The following is a 24,553-nucleotide window of genomic DNA, read 5'->3' as shown; positions in this document are numbered from 1 at the left end:
TGGAAGGCTGCCAGATGGGGCCAGAGCAAGAAAAGGCCCTGAAGCAGGTGCTGAGGCCCTCTGACCGAATAGACCATATATACTAGGGGTATCTGAGGTGGGAAGAGATGCTGTGGGAGTTCATGGCAAGCCCATTAGGGACTCACAATGTGGACCCCTCAGGTTCTGGAGCAAGGCTGTGCCCTTCCAAATAAAGAAGCCCCTGTCAAGTCCCAGCTGACTTGGTGTGTTTGACCATAGGACACAGGTAACCCTGAGCCAGATCTGCTCACCGTGACCTATGTCTGTCAAACCCACTACGTCATACAGTTGTGGGTAGGGGGCCCGCAGGGATCCTTCCTACGGGGGCTCGGACACACCCATCCAGGATTGGACCCAGGCGGGGCCAGAGTGCAAGTAAGCTGCCTGAGCTGCTGAGATTTAGGAGGAGCTGCCTTTGGAGATTTGAGGAGAGAGGATTAGGGCGAAATACACATTTAGGAGAGTAGGAGAGAGAGTGGACTAGGGAAATGTGGGACTTCCAAGCAACACTAAGAGCCCACTTAAAATTTATGCCACTTTGTTACAATGTCATACATTTGAGTCTGCATTTTTCTCCAGTCACATTCAGTTGCCTGGGTGTAGGTGGGATATTTTTTTTTTACCAGGGCTGGGATCGCACTTCTAAGTACGTACAATGCAAGGAGAGAGAGGCATGTGAGTGGAAGGTGTAAGACAGAGAGTAATTACAACGATAGATTGTGCAAACCAGTGGGTGTAGAGGGGAACAACATGCAGTGAGTGACGTAAATGGACTGGAAGTCCCCAGGGGGGTTCAAGGGCCACTGGCACCAGGTTAAAGAAAAGAGTGAGCTGGAAAGATGGGTGGAGGTGATTGAGCAGGAAGTTCAAATTCCTGAGCCTGTCAGAGGAGGCTCTGTTAGTGCTGACAAGTTGGATGGTCAGGAGAGCGCCTAACAGGTTGGCTGCTAGGAATCTCACCTTTTCAAGGGACACAGGAGCTCTTAAACTGACCTGCAGCTGCCACTGGGTCTAGGAAGCCTTATGGCAATAAAGCTTCAACCCATTCCCTAGACTGCCTGTGGGCTTTCTCAACACCGGCTTGGGGACTTGGAGTGTGGGCTATTTGTCGGCATCTTTGCACTGTGTGACAGACCCACTGTTGCTAGACCACCTACGTTATAGATTCGTCTGAGAATCAAATGAGCTCACGTGTAAAGTGCTCAAAATGATGATTGGCATATAACTAACCCTTAGTTGGTATTAACTATCACCATCTAGGAAATTAAAACACAAGGGGAAAACATATAAATTCATAATCCAGAATAGGACTGGGGGCTGCAGAGAGCAATGCGGAATGGTTGCTAATGGTTACAAGGGTGTTTTGGGGGGAGGGGGTTTATAAAAAATATGGTAAAATTAGATTGTGATGATGGTTGCGCAAATCAGTGAATATATTAAAAGCCATAGAATCGTACATTTTAAAAGGGTGAATATTATGATATGTGAATTATATCAATAAAGCTGTTTTTTTTAAAAAAAAAAAAAAGCTACCATGGAAGTTACCCTAGATAAAGCTCTATTGAGCCTGTTGACCTTAAGAACCTATGTTTATCTTCATTATCTTCTAGAGAATTATTCTTTATTAGCTTTGTAATGGCTTATGAGTCATTTTCACATGTCAACAATAGTACCATACATATGAGAATCTTGAGAAATATAAAATCAAATGATCTGGAGATGATCATGCCATCTCTGAACAAAGACAGTTTTATTTCTTCCTTCTCAATCTGTGTGCCTTTTCTTTCTTTCTTTCTTGTTTCATTGCATTAGCTTAGGACTTCAATATGATACTGAAAAGCATTGGTGAGAGGGAACAGCCTTGCCTTATTGATCTTAGTGAGAAAGCTTCAAGTTTCTCACCTTTAAGTATTTATTATAACTGATGGTGATAAAAATATATGTGGAAAAGAAAAAGGCTTAGTTGGATAAATTAACAAAGTTTTTGAAATGTAAGGTGTTTTCAGACTTCATTGTACATATTAATTGTATTATCCATCAGCAATTTCTTCTAAAGAAAATATTTGACCCTCATGTGTTTTTGAACTAGTAGTGTCAACAGTGAACTTCTGCTCCCATGGACTTAATAATCTTCAGTCCCATGAATTTTTGTCATAAATAGAAGCAAATCCTTATTGACTCTACCACACAGCAGTTTAATGTTTAGCAGTGGTAAAATTTTATTGAGATTTTTTTTCAGCTCAGGGTCAAGATGGAAATTTTTCTGAAGGAAGACTTTTCTCATCTACTGTTATTGAACTCTGAATGACTTTGGAAATTAGCTTTTGCTGCAGACTTGATAATATTTCTTAATGAATTGAACTTAAAAACTATAGGGCAAAATTGAGCTTATATACAAAACTTATACTACAATAAAGTCATTTTGATGACGACTAATGTTGTTTGAATCACAAGTGATACCAAGCTGCTTTATTCACTGCCTATGTCATCAAAAATGAAAACAAGAAGTGAGATCTCCATCCCACACAAATTTGCAGGGAATATATTTTTCCGAGCTCAACCCATAGTCCAGCAGTATTTTTGGGACCTCAATGCACATTCAAAAGAAAGCCCCATATTTCAAAATCCATCTAATTGTGCAGTTGAGGAGCTTCCACTCAACCTCCAATTGAAATAATTAATCTACAATACAATAACATGATAAAAGGCAAATATAAAGGAAAGAATATAATATATATGTATTTTATAAATGCCTCAAGAGATTAATATTCTTAATTAAAATCAGATGCTCACAAAAAATCATACGCTCATGATTGATATCAGTATTTGGCAGTACCTATTGTGTGACAAGACATTTTCTTATTATATAAGTACCTACATAATGTCCTCAATTTTGCCTCTTAGCCTACAAAGCCTCAAGGTTTAATATCTGGCCCTTTACAAAAAAAGAAAAGCTCCTGAGCTAGAGGACTGTAGGTGTTTGAAAGTTGCAAAGAAACTTCCTCAAAAGTGGCATTGAAAGATTACTCACTAGGGAAAGTTTGGTTAAGTCTGAAGTCTAATTATGATGATTTAAAAACACGGGCTTGTTTGCAATTGTGTTATTTAATGAACAGTAGAATTGGACGTGAAGCTACATCTGGCTGCTATAAACTCAACTAGTACAATTTACTTTTGGCAAACACCACCATCTGTCTCTTATCAATGTTGCCAATTTGAATTTTTATTAGTTTTATAGTTTTGTTTGTATTTCATTTGTACATACATCCTGCTTTGACTTCAGACATCAATAAGATTTATCCTCATAGGTAGTTTATATCTAATATTATATTTACTCAAATATGTAACATAGTAAAAAAATCTTGTCACTACTCTGAGGTCTACTTTTTTTTTTAATGGTCTAGTTAAATTCTTGAGTTTGAGAAACACTGCCTTAATTCAAACTTCCCCCTTATTAAAGCAACTGTCTCAGTCAGGTGTTAGATGTGAACATAGATGAGAACCTTTTAATCCTCTCAGATACATTTTAATTTATTGAGAAGGAACACTATGAATACATGTAAATCTGTCTCTTCGGGAAGTGTTAAAAAATTAAGTGAAATATTTTTTTATCAAGTGGTCATGGAAATGATGAAGTGTCCAGAAGAGGCTATCTTGGGCAGAATTGATCTTGACAGAAGTCTGGTCTTACCTCTTTTCAAAGGCAGTGGTTCTCAAATGTAATGTGCACAGAATCACCTGGAGCATTTGTTTAACATGTGAATTCCTCAACTTTTCTCCCTGATTTTCACTCTGTTTCTAGAATGAGGCCCAGGAATATTCACAAACATCTCGGAACATTCTGATCTGATGACACAATGACCACCATATTTTGAAATATATCTTAATGGCTCCTGATTTTCGTGGCTTTGTTTCATGGACCTTTCCTTTATTTCAAGAGGACCTTTCATAAAGCTCCAAGGTTATTTTTTTCTATGAGAACTCTCTACCATAAGAGGTGATATAGGAAGAAGATTCAGCCCATTCCACCTTGGTATTTTATTCAATTATTATAAATTTTAAACTGCACTTGTTTGCAGAACATTCTGGAATATAGCAGTAACGTGAACTATTTTGTTTGTAACTAACTAAAAGTAACTCAGGTTTAAAGATTCAACTACCAACTATTCAACTAGGGAACCTTCAGTTGAAACATAAAATGTGACCAAGACTCATTCTCTATCAATGAGGTTATTTTTTAAAAGCCTTAAGCAACATAAACAATCTCAATAGTCTGACATTTGAGTGATTTTCTGAAATCTCCATTGGAGGTTCAAACATACATGAAAAAGCCCTTTTTCATTGTCTACAAAATAGATGAATGCTTTCATTTTAGATAAAATTCATTAGTCCGGTACATTAATCTTAAAGGTTAATATAAAATCTGTACTACTGAATACAAGTCTCAATGCAAGGCGTCAAATACCCAGTTTCTGTAAATCAAACTTTAACCAAGTCACCTAAAATTCAGGCCACTTCCTAAGCTAACACTGCTGAAGAAACTAGAGTATTCACCTGTGATGTTTTAATGGCTATGTTTGTACAAATTCCACTCCCGTCCACGCAACCCAGTGCCCATTAAAACATAATACCCTATTAGAAACAAAAGCTTTTTCTAGGAAGGAAAATATTTTTAGCACTGGAAAATTACAGGATCAAGGCTCACCTGGTAGCAGAAAGCTCCAGGGAAGTAAATTCCAGTCCCAGCTCAGCTCCTGATGTTGATGTGACTGAAGGGGACTTGGGTTCATTGCCCAGTTTCCTCACCCGTGAATCTGGAACAACAACACACCTCCTTTACAAAGGAACCAGGAGGTACAGCATTTTTCCAACTCATGATATGAAATTAGAACCCCACTTTTGTGATAGTCCCCACATACCTTTCCATGACTCTTTCCTATTTTAACTATTAATTGCTTATTTATTCTCATTTTCAATGCCTTCTATTCAGATCACTTTGGGTTCCCTAATCTCGATGTCTCCCCTGGCTTCAGTCTCTGTTGGTGAACCCCCAACCAAGCTTTCTGATGAATCTTGGTCCTGACTCCCAGATCACCCACCCTTCCGAGGGACCTCTGCTTCCACATTCAGTGCTTACTGCCATGCTGCTGCCCGCACTGCCTCTGGACACGCCTGCCAGCCGGCCAGCTATCAACAGGCTGGCCGCAGTGCCTCCTGCACAGGATGGAGTGCACATCTCTCCATGACTCCCACCCATCCCTCCCATGGGCAGCCCTGCACACACGGTAATAATGCCCCTTTGTGTCACAACAATGTCATGACCCTTCTCAGGGCATAGGTCAACTCCTAGCTTCTTTCAGATTCCCAGTGCGCTGTACACGAGGCAGTTCAGTGTGTGCTGCCCCAAACAGAAAATAATTAGACTTGCCATTCTTCAGGGTTTGGTTTGTAAATTTGGGTTAAAGAAATATGAACTGAGAGGAAAAACGATGCAAATTCAGGAATCCTATAGTATCGTGAAAACTGATTTTATCTCTACTTCAAGTATCCTATTTCACAGACATCTCAATATTCAACTCCACAAGAATTTTCCTAGTTAAATGGATTCCTTCTTTCTAATTTAATTAATAAACACGTCACACCAACACCATTACCTGAAAGTACTGTTTAAGCTTAGTATTTGTCCTTATTACATCGTCATTTATATTTGGAAAGACATCTGTATGATTCATCAGTATATTTGGAAATAGTAATGTTCCACTAATGTGGCATTACAGGCATGGGATCAATTCCATATAAATGAAATTTCTGAATAAATGAAAATTACCTCCTTAACGACCAGTCCTGTGAAAAATTTCACCATTTTTAATGGAACTCATAGTTTTTGATATAATAATGAAATTAAACACTTCAATACTTACATAATTGATTATCAATGGATGTTTTTCTAAAATTATATAGATGCCTGCCTTCCCATACAATGGAAACCAAACATAATTTAACTTTTCCATTACATCTCCAGAGCATCACTGAGTATCCATTATTGAGTATTACAATAATCCAGTACTAATTTTGCTTCTTACAATTCTTATTACTCAAGATTTCCAGGTGATACTTCATGCTATTATTTCACCTGCTGACCCCTTCTAATTTACTGCTTTTAGTGTACTCCAGTGCCACGTCCAGCACAACACAGGCAGTGAGAGAATGAGAAGGGGCGGTGAAGGGTTAAGAAAGAAACAGAAATCAAGAAAGTTTTGAAACAGGAGCCAAGGGTCTCACAGCCTTAAAGGACTGCGAGCCCCGAAATCGGGCCACCTTGTGGCTTTTATTGATGCAAATACAAGGAAGTAGCATTGTTTTTTCTAGGGTCTGTGAGTCTCATACACCATACCAGAAAACTGGTTCAAACCAATCACCCTTGCCTGCCGGAAGTCCCATGATGTATAAATAATTATTGTTTGTACCTCCCCAGGGGACAAAACCTTTACGTTGAAAACTTACTGAGATGGAGAACTGATGCTGTCATATCCCAAGCAGGTTGTGGGAAGGAATATGGCCACAGAGGCAGAAACTCTCCTTAGACAGGGGAAGGTGGGGGACTGTGCCCACCTCTGTCAACCCCGTAAGTTCTTCTGGTGGTCCCCACACGACTGTGCCTGTCTTAGGTTGTTCCTTTCTTGAGGATTCTTACCCGTCATTGGGTAGCCAGCCATCCTTTGGGGCCAAACAAGGAGATGGCATAAAGGTGAAGCAATGTCCCTGAAAGGAATAGTCTCACAGACTCTTCTTTCTTTTTAGGGGTAGGTACGAGGGGACAGACAGGCATACTGCTGTGTGACAACACTCCAGACCGCATACCAGGTAATCAAATTTATGAGTTAGGAACATGCTTATGTACTGTTGGTGGGAATGTAAAATGGTGCAGCTGCTGTGGAAAATAGTATGGTGCTTCCCCAAAAGATTAAAAAAGAATTATGATATGATTCAGTAATTCCACTTCTCAATATATACCCCAAAAAATTGAAAGTAGGTTCTCAAAGAGATATCTGTATACTCAGGTCCATAACAGCATTATTCACAAGAGTCAATTGGCGGGAGCAACGTAAGTATCTATGGATAGAGAAATGGTAAAGCAAAATGTGGTCTATCCAAATAATGGAATATTATTAAGCCTTAAAAATGAGGAAAATTCTGACACATGCTACGACATGGATGAACCTTGAGAATGTTATGCAAAGTGAAATAAGCTAGTCAAAAAAGACAAATGCTATATGATTCCACTTAATATGAGGTACCTAGAGTAGTCAAATTTATAGACATGAAGAAATGGGGAGTTGTTTAATGGGTACAGTTTCAATTTTAAAGATGAAAAATTCAGGAGGTTGGTTGCATAACAATGAAGGTACTAGGTCTGACAATTAAGTTAGCGAACTTGTTGCAACAATGTTGTTACCTTTTTTGGTATTGGAGGGATTATTTATCATGAATTTGTACTAACTGGACAGTTAATCAAGTTTATTATTTGGAACTGCTGAAAAGGCTGCGTGAAAAAGTTAGACAAAAATGACCTGAACTTTTCACCAATAATTCATGGCTTTTGTATCATGGCAATGCACCAGCTCACACGGCACTGTCTGTGAGGGAGTTTTTAGCCAGTCAACAACTAACTGTATTGGAACACCCTCCTTACTCACCTGATCTGTCTCCCCCAATGACTTATTTCTTTACCTGAAGATAAAGGAAATATTGAAAGGAAGACATTTTGATGACATTCAGGACATCAAGGGTAATATGACGACAGCTCTGATGGCCATTCCAGAAAAAGAGTTCTCAAATTGCTTTGAAGGGTGGACTAGGCGCTGGCGTCGGTGCATAGCTTCCCAAAGGGAGTACTTCAAAGGTGACCATAGTGATATTCAGCAATGAGGTACGTAGCACTTTTTCTAGGATGAGATCACAAACGTAATCGTCAAACCTCATATATCTTAAATTTAAATACATAATTCAAAAAGAGCATAATGATTACAATTTAAAAATTGATCTACCTCCAAGATCTTGCTTAGATTTTCTTCCCATTATATGGATTAAGGAACGGAATATGAGAGATTGAACATACAAATGGACAATGGCCAGACCATATATATAAAAAAAAATTTGACCCACAACCTGTAGCAATCTGCCCAGGAAAACACGCTCTGATCCACAATAAGCCAACTAGGAAACCAGCCTACTGTAAGTCAGACTTACAAGAAGCAAGGCTGCTATGTCATCTCTAGTGACAATCCAGGAAACTAAACGGTTACTTCTGTAACAATCAGCCTTCCATGGCCAGGACTTGATTAATAACTGACAACTTCCCTAATTTTTGCCCCTGCTTCCAATTTAGGGCCAACCAGAGAAAGCCAAATCACAAATCATCCCTAACCAGTCACACAGATTGCCCAGCTTCTAGCTAGCCCACCTCCAACTTCCCACGACAACAGCCTCCAATCAGGGTGCCCCAGAAGCCTCCCCTTTTAAGACTGTGTAAAACTTTCCCACTCCTCTGCCTGTCTTTGAGTCTGCCACAACGCACAGGATGGTGGCTGGCTCCCTTACCGGGGTAAACTCAGAAGAAATAGCTTTTGTTTATCTCATTTCATTGGTCTTCGCTAATTGCCACAGATATTTACTACACAATTGCAAATTGTTATTCAATCTTTTAAAACAGTTAATAACTACCAAAACATAAAAAACTACCAGGAACTGTTAACAACTATGTACTGGGTTTCTAGCACAATCACTGTGCTCGCCCATTCCGACCTCGCCGTCTCACAGTTGGCGTGATCACCATGTGATCGGACAGTTCTGGACAAAACAGTTCTTTCATCATTACAATGGCATCATTTTTAACAACGGATGATCATCTAAAGAATTCTTTTAGGACGATTTTCTTACCATTCAGATTCCTGGTTACTTCAGGCATTGAGGAATGTTTTACATTTTTATTTGTTCTAATGTTTGTGGAGGGTTGGAGTGACCCCAAAAGATGACCTCTAAATTACAGGAACATTTGTACATTTGATTTAAGAATTTACATGCAAGAGGTTAGGAACTACTTCTGTTTGCTTGGATCTGAATTCAAGTGGCTAAACATCAGCTGTGAAAAAGTACTTGCTAGAACTGGGTCTACTATGGTGCTGAATAATCTTTGTAATGGATATTATTTTTAAAATACATGATGTGCTTTTCCCTCTGTACCTCCATGTCTATGACCTCCCCCTATTCTGTTGGCAACTTCCATTTGCCACAGGCAAGCTTATGATTCTTATTGAAGTGGGCAGGAAGGAAAAGAGAAAATGTTATATTTTCAGATTGGTCCGCTTTTGAGACTTTTTCAGATCACAGACTTGTAAAACAGGCTTTCAAAGAGAAAGAATTTTTTAAATTGCAAATGCTCCCTTTTTATATTTTCAGAGGCAAATATGGTTAGCTCAGATTATTACCAGGGCATAATTTTTTAACAATGGACGATCGTTTGAAATATTTAAAAGTAAAACAGAATTTTACATTAAACCAGAGTGTGAGGGTGTCCCTTGAAACAGGAAGGGAAAATAGAAAAATCCCTTCTCTCCTTTGTCTGGGAAGAAGCAGGGGCAAGTGTTCTCACTGTGCTCCTCTAGTCAGAGAACTATTGCGGAGGGCGAGTTTCATGGGTCAAGAGGGGAGATTTTGGAGATTTCCTACATGACTTCTCTGGTATTTTTCTCAGAGGCTCACTAAATCATCAAATTACATTCTTGTTCATAGCTTTAAGTTTAATGTATTATATAATTAATCTTAGAACTCATTGTACAGGTATTTCCTGAGAGTCTGCACCCCACTCCCAACTCTATTCCCACCTCCATCCATGAGAAAAAGGAAAATGTTTAATGCAGAGGATCTTTTTATGGACAACCATATATTGTTTGTTACCTATTCTAGACACTGAATATGTTAATTATGTTATGTGAAGAAAATGAAAAACATACCGGTCAGAAAAGTGATTCATGAGATCAAAATTACAGCTAAACTATAAAACAACCGCTGAGAATCACCTGAAGTCTTGCTGAACTAAAGCCTTACAACTAAGGACATACTGAAGAAGCCACCTTGAGCCTGGTAGGAGGGGCAGAGACATGGAACAGGCTGGTCTCATATTCAAGTATGACCATTAAAAATTGAGAGGGATATCTCTGCTGCGGAGGTTCCCCTGGAGAAACGATGGGTCCTGGCCCAGGATTCCAGTGCTGGGGAGAGAAGTCCCTATAATTTCTGGCTGCAGTGCTCGCTTTGGCAGCACGTATACTAATTTCTGGCTGCAAAACCCAGCAGAGATTGTGACAGGGGGCAGCTGGAGTCGTAGGTGCTCCTCTTGGTGAGTATGCATGGACCTACTCACCAATGGAACCACTGGCTCTGGCTCCAGCACTGGGGCAGCAGCTGGAGAGGTGACAGGGACATATGGCGGGGAACTGAGTTGTCTGGCTTCAGGACTGAGGCTGGATGGGCAGCTTTCTCACAGATGGAGGAGCTGTTGGAGGCCATTGTTTCTTTGTTGAGCCCTCCCACTTCGCTGCATGGAGACGCAGGTGGCTGCCATATCTGAGTCTCCATTAAGCTGGCCCTGCCCAACTTTCAGGCACACCCAAGCTGCTGCCAGTGACTTTTTCGTACAAACCACCTTCTTTGGCTCATGCTACAGTTTTTCCTAGGTTCTCTCAGAGGTTCGCGGAACCTAGACAAGCAGCATCTGGCTTGAGCATGTCCCATACATCTGACTGAGCAGCCCTAAGCCCGGCACTAGTGGCAGCCAGCCTAGGTCTGCAGCTTGGCCTCTTGAGGCACTTCCAAGCACGGTGCAGGCAGTAGCTATCTGCAATTACTTTGTGGCTCCTTCTGGGTGGCCCCGAGTGGGGCATTGGCTGTGGCTGAATTATACCTGCAGCAGGTCCCCTCTGAGATGGCCTTGGGGCTGGTGCCCCCAGCAGCTAGCTTCAAAAGGAGCTGGAGTACCACCCAGCCACCTCCAAAGAAAACACACCCAAGGGGTAGGTTGGGCAAGCACCAGAGCCCTGCTGAGGCAGATCCTGCTCTGAAAGGTCAGCCCCTGCACCACAACTCCTCCACTGTAGTCATGGCCAGTCCTTACAACCAATGAGCCTGAGGGTCAATCCCACCTACTGACATGCAAATAACAATCAAGGCTCAACTACAAGAGGAGAGCACACACAAGCCATACAAGGTATATACCTGGAGTGTGTGACTCAAGTGACTAGGAAGATTGCACCACTGAGTCCCATAGCACACCTACTACATAATGCCACTCTACTAAGACCAGGAGACATAGCAGCCCTACATAATACATAGAAACTAACACAGGGAGGCAACTAAAATCAGGAGACAAAGAAACATGTCCCAAATGAAAAAAATCAGAACAAAGCGCCAGAAAAAGAACTAAAATGGATATAAGTAAACTATCAGATGCAGAGTTCCAAACACTGGTTATAAAGATACTTAGTGATCTCAGAACTTCAACAAGGAGAGAGGAAACATAAAAATGGAGATAGAAAACATAAAAAAGAATCAGTCAAAAGTCAGGAATACAATAACAGAAATGAAGAATACATTACATGGAATCAACATTAGATTAGACGAAGCAGAGGATCAAATCAGTCATTTAGAAGATAAGGTAGCAGAAAACACCCAATCAGAATAGCAAAAGAAAAAAAAATCCAAAAAATTGAGGATAGTTTAAGGGGCCTCTGGGACAACCTCAGGCATACCAACATTTGCGTACAAACCCCATTATAGGGGTACAAGAAGGAAAATAGAGAGAGCAAGGGATTGGAAACCTATCTGAAGAAATAATGATGGAAAATTTCTCTAACCTGGTGAAGGAAATAGACATACAAGCTTAGGAAGTGCTGAGAGTCCCAAACAAGATGAACCCAAAGAGGCCAACACCAAGACACATCATAGTTAAAATGTCAAAGGTTAAAGACAGAGGATCTTAAAAGCAGCAAGAGAAAAGCAGTTAGTTACCTACAAAGGAGTTCCCATAAGTCTGTCAGCTGATTTCTCAACAAAAACTTTGCAGGCCAGAAAGATTGGCACAAAATATTCAAAGTTATGAAAAGCAAGGACCTACTTCTGCCCAGCAAAGGTATCATTTAGAATTGAAGGACAGATAAAGAGCTTCCCAGACAAGAAAAAGTTAAAGATGTTCATCACCACCAAAACAGAATTACAAGGAATGTTAGAGGGACTTTTTAAGATGATAAATAAATAAATAAATAAATAAATAAATAAATAAAGTGAATAATAAAACGGCAATAACTACATACCTATCAACAATTACTTTCAGTGTAAATAAATTAAATGCTCCAATCAAAAGATAGGGGAGCTGATGGATAAGAAAACAAGACTCTTACATATGCTGCTTACGAGAGACTCCCTTCAGATTGAAAGACACATGCAGACAGAAAGTAAAGGGATGGAAAAAGATATTTCATGAAAATGGAAACAAACAAACAAAAACTGGGGTAGCAATACTTATACCAGATAAAACAGACTTTAAAACAAAGACTGTAGGAAGAGACAAAGAAGGACCTAGTAATCCCACTTCTGGGTATTTACCCGAAAAAACCCAAAATGGTACTTTGAGGGGACGTGCTCATCCATATGTTCATTGCAGCATTATTTACATAAGCCCAGATATGAAGGCAATCTGGGTGTCCCTGAATGGATGAACAAATAAAGAAGAGGTGGTACATATATACAATGGAATATTACTCAGCCATAAAAAAGAACAAAATCTTGCCATCTGTGACAACATGGACATAAGGGTATTGTGCTGAGTACAGTAAGTCAGACAGCAAAAGATAAATGTCATATGATTGCACTTACAGGTGGAATCTAAAGAACAAAATAAACAAATTAAACAGAAATAAACTCATAGATACAGAAACATTTTGATGGTTGCCAGACGGGAGGGGGCTGGAAGTAGGTGTAAAGGTGAAGGGATTAAGAAGTACAAATTGGTTGTTACACAGTAGCCATGGGGATGTAGGGTGTAGCATAAGGAATACAGTCAATAATATTGTAATAACCATGTATGTGTCAGGTGGGTGCATACACTAGATCTATCGGGGTGATAGATGGGAGGGGGTTGGGGCCAGGGTGAAAAAGGTGAAGGGATTAAGAAATACAAATTGGTAGTTACAAAATAGTCATGGGGATGTAAAATATAGGGGATATAGTCAATAATATGGTAATAACTATGTATTTTGCCAGGTGGGTACTAGTCGGGGGGATCACTTCCTAAATTATATGTCTAACCCCTATGCTGTGCACCTGAAACTAATATAAAATAATACTGAATGTCAACTGTAATTGAAAAAATTTAAAACGGGGGGAAAGATAAAGAAGAATAAGAGGTTCAAATTTCCAGATATAAAACAGATAAGTCTTGGAGATGTAATATACAGCGTGGGGAATATAGTCAATAATATTGTGATAGCATAGTACGGTGTCAGATGGTTGCTGGACTTACCATGGTGATCACTTCTGTAACATAGGGAATATAATCAATAATGTGGTAATAACTCTGTATAGGTCAGGTGGGTGCTGTTGAATAACTATGATGTACACCTGAAACTAATATAATTATGTTGTATGCTAGCTTTATTTTAATAAAAATATTTTTTTAAAAAAGAAAAGTGATTCATTCTCATGTAGAGCTTGTTTTGAATCTGTCTGTGCATTAAGACTAATCAGTCCAGGATGTAAGATGTAATTTCAGTTTCTTTATCAATTTGGCTCCCTCTAGCGGTCTGTTTGCAAATTTTAGTAGGTTCTAATTATATATTTTTGGCCCCCTTTTAAAACACAAAGCAGAGTAATAATTCAGCATTTGGGGGAAATAATTGAATGACTTGGCTAATAGAATGTAATTTTAGCAAAGATTATATTTAGTTATTTTTTGAAAAACTACTAAGGTTTATATATCGGGGTGACAGATTTAGCAAATAAAAATGCGCAATTTCCAATAAAATTTAAATTTCAGATAGAAAACAAAATTTTTTAGTGTAAGTATGTTCCAAATACATTAACCTGGCAACTCTATTTTACAAGGATTCTGAGGACCAAAACTTCTAACTCCAAACTCTATTTTTCCCATTTTACCGTGACTTGTCCTTGTATTTTCATTCAGAGTTTTCCTCTAAGTTCCTGTGATGGAGGAGAAAATGTCCCCTTTACCCTCTTTGTTCTTCTGGCTGGTCAAATAGATAAAATAACACAAGAAAGATTAACAGGAGAAAGTAACCAAATTTAATTACATATATACATACAAAGTTTCCACAAGAATATGGGGCCCAAAGACAAATCAGGCAGTTAAGGCTTAGGCACCACCTTGAGCCGAGGAGAAAGGGACAGGGGTTGTGGTTTGGGGCTGCGAAGGACAGGAAGGCACTTCATGTAGAGATGGAAAAGCAAACGTTTGATAAACAAATGTTTGTTGGGCCATCTTTAGCAATGGGACTCAGAGGCTTTTGATCAAATGGGCCATGCTAGGTTCCTCCCTGCCCATCACACCTAGTTCATATTAAACTATAGTTATCTATAGTGATAGCTCCCTACCTGGAGCAGGTCCTTTACCTAAATTCTTTTAAGCAGTTAGGGGCAAGTTTAAATTTTCTCCAAGTCTTCTGTTTCTTAATATCCCAAAGAGGCAAGTTTTGGAGTGGCAAAGTCTGTTCTTCTTCATTCCCCAAAGAAGTCAGATCAGAGGTCTGATCAGATAACACTCGATTTTGAGCTCCAAGGATTCTGAGATGTATGTTTATTTGAATGTGACCCAGTGAAATGATCTAAGATGTACTGATTCATGTGCAAGGCCCCAGGAGACCCTTTTACATTCAGGCCCCTCCTGGCGATCTGACTGTCTACAGGTAAGGGAATCAGGTTTAGAGCCAGTCACCTGTTTGAGGTCACACATCTATGAAGTGAAGAGCTGAGATTTAACTCACCCAGTCGGCCGCTTGTTGTCAGCTTTGCGGCGTATGGGAATCACACGGGTGTTTATAAAACATTCTGATGCCCACTTTTCTACCCCTCACGATCCCCCATTCTGATTTAATTGGATGGACCTGGAATCCAACTTTGGTATTTTTTAGAAGTTTTCAGGTGGTTCCACAGGGCAGACAGAGATGAGAGCCAGTCCTAAACGCGTCTCAGCCTGAGGGGTGGTTTCAGGGCAGAACTTTTCACCCTTGGCTGTGTCTTAAGGCCACCGGTGTTGCAACCCCCAGGCCCAGGCTCAACCATTTAAATCAGTATCATTAAAGCTTCCCAGATGGTTTCAAAATTGAGAACCACTGCTCTAGAGAAGGGAATGTCAAGCGTTTTCTGTAAGGAACCAGATAGCAAATATTTCAGGGTTTTCAGTCCAAACTGTCTCTGTCACCTGTGCAGTTGTAGAGCAAAAGCAGCCGTGGATGACACATAGATGGTAGTCATGGCTGAGTTCCCATAAACTGTATTTATGGACACTTAAATTAGAATTTCATAATACTCATGTATCATGACGTATTATTAGTCCTTTGAGTTTCTCAATCACTTCATCATGGAAACATCCTTCTCAGCTAGCTGTAGGGGTTGGCAAACTAGGGCTTGTAAGTCAAATCCTGCCACTGCCTGTTTTTGTAAATCAACTTATTCATCTTCTCTCTCTTGGACTTTCCTCTCATAGGTCATTTCCATTCATTCTTTTTTTTTTTAAAAAAAAAGATTTTATTGGGGAAAGGGAACAAGACTTTATTGGGGAACAGTGTGTACTTCCAGGACTTTTTTTCCAAGTCAAGTTGTTGTCCTTTCAGTCTTGGTTGTGGAGGGTGCCGTTCAGCTTCAAGTTGTTGTCCTTTCAGTTTTAGTTGTGGAGGGCGCAGCTCAGCTCCAGGTCCAGTTGCCTTTTTCTAGTTGCAGGGGGCACAGCCCACCATCCCCTGTGGGAGTCAAACCGGCAACCTTGTGGTTGAGAGGACGCACTCCAACCAACTGAGCCATCCGGGAGCTCAGCGGCAGCTCAGCTCAAGGCGCCGTGTTCAATTTTAGTTGCAGGGGGCGCTGCCCACCATCCCTTGCGGGACTTGAGGAATTAGAACTGGCAACCTTGTAGTTGAGAGCCCACTGGCCCATGTGGGAATCCAATCGGCAGCCTTCGGAGTTAGGAGCATGGAGCTCTAACCGCCTGAGCCACCGGGCCAGCCCCCATTCATTCTTCATAGTAGATTACTAATTCATATGACAGACGTGATTAATGAAGCCCAGTGTTCTACCTTTCCATAGGGCTTTCACTTAAGCACATAGTGTCCCCTCCCCACGGTTTAGCTTTCCGCACTTTCACTTTTCCTGGTTTCAGTACTTGCGGTCAACCCCAGTCTGAAAATATTAAATGGAAAATTCCAGAAATAAGCAATTCGTAAGGTTTAAATTGTGCATCATTCTGAGTATATCCTTTCAGCTCATCGGTAGGCCTTGTATCATCTCACATCATCACAAGAAGGGTGCGTGCAGTACAGCAAGATATTTAGAGAGAGAGAGACCACATTCACATACTTTCATTACAGTATTTTGCTATCATTGTTGTATTTTATTCTTAGTTATTGTTCTTAATCTCTTATTGTGATTAATTTATAAATTAAACTTTTATCGTAGGTATGTATGTTTAGGAAAAAACAGTATATATCGGGGTCAGTACTAACCGCAGCTTCAGGCATCCACTGGGGGTCTTAGAAGTATCCTCTGTGGATAAGGGGGTATTTCTATAATTGGCTTATATTCTTTTTTTAAAAAAAAAAATGGTATCATTATATTATCTCTATGAATTAGCATTAAATTAGTTTATTATTTTAATAAAATTGTTCTTAACTAGATTGTCCATTAGCATTTTTCTCTTTACTGGGCATGAATCTAGGCAAAATAACTACAAAAAAAAACACAATCCACTTACCTATTGTGATAATATGTCAGGAACACGTACTCGAATTGTTCTTTGGAATTACATCTGTGCTCATCCCTTGTGATGGGCCGAATCGTTGTGATAAGTATTTAAATCCTGATGGCACCACAATGAGGGTTCTCACCTGTGCCACATCCAGAGGCAGGTGTGCAAAGGAAAAATAGAGAAATCTTTGGTTTCTTCTATTATATCTTCTGTTATCTTCTATTATGTTGATAGGTTACATCTTTTACTTTCAGGCAGTAATATTTTTTCTCTAAAAAAAAATTATTAAATCTTAAGCACTAAACAAAATTCATAGCACCTGAGACAAAACGTGAATTTGAAATTGCTAAAAATTTCATTTTAAATTATTTTTATGTCTTCTTAGCGTTCAAAAAAAAAAAATTGTTGAATCATTCTGGCCTGTGGGAAATGGTAAGTATTAGGTATTGTAGAGTGGTAGTATATGCCACCCCAAAATATGCCACTTTGGCTTTTGGATTATTTTGAGCAGAACACAAGTAAGAAGCGGCAGCTACAAGAAAAGCTTTCTGCCTGCCCCCTATTTGCCTAAAAGCAAGACAGAAATTTACAGAGTTGACCCCCCTCCCTTCTCTACCAAGAAGATCAAAAGTTAATCACCATAGACAACTTTAGACCCTAATCAGTCTGGAGACAGTGCCAGAGGAATCTACATAACAACCTTTACTAACTAGCCTTTCTACCATTAATTTCTCATGTACATTTGCCTTCTCACAATTTGTGCTCTTAGAGACTCAAGGTCCTTTTCCTTTGCTTGCCACTTCTCTAAGAATTTAGTGTCCCTTTGCTAAAATGCTATGCAAGCCCAGGTTCCAAGCACCCTTTATAGTACTCATCTCTGGGTGCTCCACGTGTGCGGGTGACACACAGCTAAGGAATTGTGCTTGCTTTCCTCTTGCCAGTCAGTCTAGTTTACAGACCCCAGCCAGAGAACCTAGGAGGGCAGTAGGAAAAGGAGTTTTTGCACCTCTACGATTTCTTGAAATTATGTTCTCTGCTTCACAAAGGGGATTGTGTTCCTGGATCAGCATAAATGCATCCTCACACACATCCCCTGAGACCTGAGTTCTGGCTATGAAAAGAAGAGAAGAACCACAATGGAAGCAGTTCTCCACCCTGGCTGGGTATCAGAAGTGTCTGCAATTTTCCCAGTGTTTCTGATTCAGTAGGCCTGGGCTGGGACTCCATGGTGAAACACTCTTGCTCTCATAGAACTGAGTAGGAATCTGTATGAGTTTTCTATGGCTGCTAGAATGAATTACCACAACTTAGTGGCTGAAAACACCACAAATTTATTATCTTCAATTTTGGAGGTCAGAAGAAGGGCTGCAATTCCTTCTGGAGACTCTAGAAAAGAATCTCTTCCTTGCTTTTTTCCAGCTTCCAGAGGCCACTGCGTTCCTTGGCTTGTGGCCCCTTCCTCCATCTTCAAAGCCAGTGCTATAGCATCTCCCAGTCTATCTCTCTCTCCGATTCTGACCGTCCTGCCTCCTTCTTATAAGAACCCGTGTGATTACTTTGGATCCACCTGGATAATCCAGGATAATCTCCCTACCTCAAAATCCTTAATCACAGCTGCAGAGTCCCTTTTGCCATGTAAAGTGACATATTCACAGGTTTCAGGGATTAGAGTGTGGACATGTGGGGTCTTAATTCTGACCCCACCCCAGAGTCTAATAAATATAAGGTGTTCATACACCTGTCCGTACAACTCCACCTCCCCCCCCACCCCCTCATTCTGCTGGCCAAAGACATCAATGATTGCTCCACTATTTAGCCACTGTGTCCAAGGTTTCTGCTTCTGCAAGAGTGGGGGGCAAAAAAATAAAAGAGAGAGAGAGAGAGAGAGAGAGAGAGAGAGGAACGGGAGTGCCTGAGAGCCCTTTTCTGCTCAACCACCTTTTTTGTCCTTGATAACTAGATGACTAAAGTGATGATTTTACCATGAGGACAGTGTCCTATAAAAAGCCCATCCTTCTTGTAGCCAAGCAGAGGGATGTACATTTCAAACTCTGTTATTCCCTGGAAGCCATGAACTTAAATATTTTCCTAACTACATCCTACCAGTGGCTGTTGGTCTCCACTATCCTAACTGTGACCTAAGGCCCTGCACTGGAGGGAAAGGGGCGCAGTAGTGACCGTGGCCTTGGGTTTGCTCCAAGGGCTCCTTTGTCGAGCAGCAGGGACCTGCTCATCTCCACTCCTTAGAATTTCATGGTCAAGAATTTAGCATCCAGGGTCATGATTGCTTCTACTCCCCGGGTGTGACCACTCTACTATCAGGTCTTGTTCTCAGAAGAGTCTTGGTGCTCTCTCTTTCCTCCTCTTGGACTTAGCTTCCCTGACAGCTAGAACTGGGGCCACTGTTTCCCCAGTACTGCTCTGCTCCCCTGGAACATGACTCCAACAGAGCTCAATTTCGGACTGCTCCCAGGAGCTTCCCATCTTCCTGTGCCTGAAGCATAAGTCTCTCTGGTTTAGCACATACGCAGAGGTCTTTCCTCCTTCTGTCAGTGTATATTTAGAAATCTGACATGATTCCTGACTAAACTCTTCACCAGCGAGGCCTGTCTGCATGTTCCCAGGCGTTCTGCCACAGGAACCAGTGAGTTGACAGCTCTAAATTCATTCCATTCTGAAAATGTGACTCCATAAATTTTCGTATATCTCTTTTGCTTCTCTGCCTCTGAGGCTCCCATTACCACAACATTTTGTGGCAAGTTCCAGAGATGGGCAAAAAGACCCTATCTTGGGTCGGCTGGATGGCTCAGGTGGTTAGATAGAGCGTGAGCTCTGAACAACAGGGTCGCTGGTTGGATTCCCACATGGGCCAGTGAGCTGCATCGTCCACAACTGGATTGAAGACAACGAGCTGCCGCTGAGCTTCTGGACGGGCGGTTAGATGGCTCAGTTGGTTAGAGTGCTGCTCTCAACAACAAGGTTGCCGGTTCAATTCCCACATGGGATGGTGGGCTGCGCCCCCTGCAACCAAAGATTGAAAACGGCAACAGGACTTGGAGCTGAGCTGTGCCCTCCACAACTAGACTGAAGGACAATGACTTGGAGCTGATGAGCCCAGGAGAAATATACCGTTCCCCAATATTCCCCAATAATAATAATAATAATAATAATAATAATAATAATGATAAAAGACCGTATCTTGCAGTCCCCACTAACGTACTTGGTTTCTGATATCGTCTCACCTCAAATAGGAGCTTCCATGCTTACCTCATACCAGGCTCATAGGCTCCAGGGGTCTCCATTTCATAGATAAAACCAATGAAATGGAACAGTCAATCCAAACATGACTGTCACGGTTATGGTTCTTTCACACACATACACTCCCACACCTCATGAAAGTTGCCAATTTCTTTTTTTAAATTTGTGTCTATTCTAGACCTTGGGGTAAAATGGAGAAAGAATCCAGAAGAGATCCTTTCTCCTTGAAATTAATGACAACATAAAGGGGGGGATTAAAAAGCTGCAAAATAATGCAGTAGCAGTAAAAAAGAGGGTTGTGGAGGGTGAGGTTTGTTTCACATCATAATCTTTAAAAATTCCCATCAAGAAAAGAGAAAGGCAGGAGATTCCTGCTATCTTCTCTACTGAGTTGGGTTCCAGATGCTTCTAATTCATCCCAGTCCTCATTCCCAGGAGCAGCATAAGAAGAAGAGAGGTGAGTGAGGGAAAATCCCTTAAACATCACTCTAGGGCCGGCCCAGTGGCTCAGGCGGTTAGAGCTCCGTGCTCCTAACTCCGAAGGCTGCCGGTTCGATTCCCACAGGGGCCAGTGAGCTCTCAACCACAAGGTTGCCAGTTCAACTCCTCGAGTCCCACAAGAGATGGTGAGCAGCGTCCCCTGCAACTAAAATTGAACATGGCACCTTGAGCTGAGCTGCCGCTGAGCTCCCAGATGGCTCAGTTGGGTGGAGTGCATCCTCTCAACCACAAGGCTGCTGGTTTGAGTCCCGCAAGGGATGGTGGGCTGTGCCCCCTGCAACTAGCAATGGCAACTGGACCTGGAGCTGAGCTGTGCCCTCCACAACTAAGACTGAAAGGACAACTTGAAGCTGAATGGCACCTTCTACAATTAGGATTGAAAGGACAACAACTTGACTTGGGAAAAAAAAAAAAAGGCCTGGAAGTACACACTGTTCCCCAATAAAGTCCTGTTCCCATTCCCCAATAAAATCTTAAAAGAAAAGAAAATCACTCTAAAATGCACAACGAGAAAGAGGCAGTTCTGTTGCTGGATGTGGGCTGCCGTTACTTTGGGTGAAGGAGCTCTTCCAGCTGAGGCAGTAGTCCCTGAAGGGGCTGAGCCAAAGGTTGTGTGCGGACAGTACTCCCAACAGCTGGGTCTTCAGTTCCTTCATTGAAGGGGAAGATGGCTGGTGTGTCATCGTGTTCACCACAGTATGCCCCTTGAGCTGCTCAGAATCACATACATATGGAAGCAGCTCCTTTGAGATTCTGCAGGGCGTCTTCCTGGGGGGAGCTGAGAGGAGGAAGGTTAGTAGGACGAACCACAGCCCCTCCCACAGCAGAGGGGCGTAAGGCTGCAATCAATACAACCTCCTCCAGCATGCATTCTAGATTCCTCCATTCTTCAGCCAGCACATCCACTGGCCTCAGTGGCCACCTGGTGGTGTCTGAGCCATTGATCACCAAGCCTTTCTCAGCTGGGTTTGCTGCACTTGTCCATTTACCTTTAAGAGGTGCCCCATTGGATCACCTGGGTGCCAAATATATTTTCCTCTGTCTTTAGTGTGGAACAGAAGACCGTCCTCCTCCTGGTGATCCTGTCAATTGGTGCTGCCAGGAGGGTGACTCCTCTTCCTGCTGTAGGTACCTTGGCACAAGGAGCCTGAGTGCCAGATGGCACTTCTCCTGGTGGGAGTGTCTCCTGGGAACCATGACTTTTAGGCCTGCAGAGCCCAGACTTGTAGGGGTGGCAAACACCAATTCCTTCCCCAGTCGGCTCCTGGGAATGATGGAGGCAGGACCTCTTGGTCCGCAGGCCTGTGTATTCCTCCTATTTACACAGCACTGTGTAAAGGTCTTTAAACTGCGGAATGTGCCATGGAGGACGGCATCTCATCCTCTTAAAGAATTTCCCTGGAGCAGGTGGTTCTGCTGTACCTTTAATAGCCTGTTCCAACCCCTTAGCAGATCAGCTGCTTCTGGGTTCTGTGATTCAACCAGGGGCCCACTCGCACACCTGTCTTGTGGTAAAGTACCCCCAGGCCTGATGTAATGTTATGAAGCATCGTGGGCCAGGGGATAGTTGTCTGAGGCTCTCCAGACAGGAAAGGCCAACCCATATCTAGGCTATGTGCCTATTCTTATCTGAATGCTTCTCTGTCCTTTCCTGGATGGAAGGGGGTCCTATGAAGTAGACCTGTCTCCTAGTGGCTGGTCGGTCTGTTCAGGGGATAGTGCCAATTCGGGGGCACAGTACTAGTCTCTGTGGTTGGCAGACTGGACATTCAATTGCATAGATTGTTAGACCAGTCCTGGCAAGTGGGTGTATTCATTATCAACTGCTGTGTAACAAATAATCCCCAAACTGGTTTAAAACATCATTTATTATCTCGTAGTTTCTGTGAATGAGGAATCCAGCCCTGATGTAGCTGGGTCCTCTCAGCCTCCCATGAGGCGGACTGCGGAGGGACCTGCTTCCAGGCTCGCTCACAGAGGCAGTCCTTTTCTGAGACCCACCTGCTGCCCCCTGAATTACGCGTTTTCCACATGGGCCATTGGAAACACAAACCATGTCTGGCTCTGTGTGAGATGAGAACCCTTCCACCTGCTGCTTCGCCTGGTTCTTCCCACAGGCTGGGCAAGAGCACGAGCCTGCGTGTCAGCGTGTGCTGACTTGAGAGGAAGCCTCTGCAGGGCTGGGGCTCCTCCGTGTGGTGCTCTCTTCTCCGGGAACTCTGGCTGCCTGGGCATCATAAACACACAACCTAGGGAGACCCCTGGGCCCTTTGGTTCCCTCCCTGCACAGTGGCCTTGGAAACACTTTCCAAACACCGTGCTGGGCAATGGCAGAGCGCACCTCAATTGTGTCCTTTCTCTCAGGGACCCCTGTCCCGTGTGGCTGAAAATAAGTGCTTCCTCATACTTTTTCAGTTGTCTAAGATGGGAGGATAAATTTGGTCCCTGTTACTCCATCACGGCCAGAAGGGGAAGCCTCCTGTACCCTTTTTAATCTTCTGTATTGCCAGACTTCCTAATTTATCAATCTAATCATTCCTAAATGGTCTCGCATGACCTTAAGTTGTATTTCCTTCATTAATAGAGGTAAGACAGCTTTTCATGGGCTTCTTTGCTATACAATCCTCTCCTACGTATAAAATACTTATGTCTCCCATTCATTTGTGTTTGAATTAACTTGTCTTTGATATATAGAAGTTCTTTATATCTTTTGGATTTTACTCTTAATTACATCTATTGCAAAAGTTAGGACCCCATTTGTGTTTTAGATATCCACTTGAAATCGAAATTCTTAGTTTTAATGTCAAATTTATCACTCTATTTTTTTTAATAGCTCGTTTGTTTCTATCTTGTTTAAAACTTGAAGGAAGCATTCACTACTCCAAGGTCAAGAAGATACTCTGTTATATGCTGTTCTGATAGTTTTGCTTCTCATATTCAAGTCTGAGTCCATCAGAAGCTGATTTGTGGATATGTTGTAAGATAAATACAGAGGGCACCAAAAAAGTTTATACACATTTTAAGAAAGGAAAACTGTATTAAAATTGTAATACTCAATATATATCAATAACAAAAGATGAATGCAAGACATGTTTGACTTCTGCAATTACAAGAGGTGCTCAAAGTGGTTACCATCAGTAGTGTCCAGACAGTTCTGATTACAGCAAACTATGGCTTGAGCAACGTTGACCAAAGTGTCCACTTGTATACATTTTTTTGGTACCCCCGGTATTTCTTTTTCCTCATGTGAATAACCAACTACCCAGCACTGCTTATGAAGTATGTCTCCTTTCCTCACTGATCTAAAACATGCCTGTGCAACCTGGAGGTGTGAAGGTTGTTTCTGCTCTCACGGTGGCTTGCCTTGGTACGTGTTTTGGTGATCTTTGCGGAATCATTGCTCCTGGAGCCCTCCAGGTCTGAATTAGGGAAGCTTCTCTCCAGAGATGATTTGTTTCTCCCCTGCAGTTCTGCTCGATACCCTTCTCAACCCAGAACCCAAGCCCAGCATCCCCACCCCACCCTGGCCAAGGGCATGTATCCCAACAACAATACTGCTATAGGCCTCCCCCACCCAAGGCAACCTGCCCCTTCAGGTGTCACCTGCTCCACCCAGCTTGCATTTACCACCCCCCCACACCGCCAGGGGGTGGCTGTCATGCGGGGTGTCATGTGGGGTCCCATCTGGAGTCTCTAGTCCCGCTCCCCACACAAGAACGCAGGATATGGTGAGGTCAGAAAGGA

At 41.9% G+C, this 24,553-nt stretch overlaps 1 pseudogene; it reads right to left on the bottom strand.

The window, feature by feature from the left end:
- LOC117022593 (sorting nexin-9-like) overlaps positions 1-24,553 on the bottom strand; it is a 53,166-nt pseudogene that overhangs the window by 26,896 nt on the left and 1,717 nt on the right.

This window comes from Rhinolophus ferrumequinum, chromosome 5, assembly GCF_004115265.2.
Source record: "Rhinolophus ferrumequinum isolate MPI-CBG mRhiFer1 chromosome 5, mRhiFer1_v1.p, whole genome shotgun sequence".
Taxonomy (NCBI): Eukaryota; Metazoa; Chordata; class Mammalia; order Chiroptera; family Rhinolophidae; genus Rhinolophus; species Rhinolophus ferrumequinum.
Note: the sequence above shows the minus strand (reverse complement) of the source record. Positions and strands in the feature narration are given on the sequence as shown.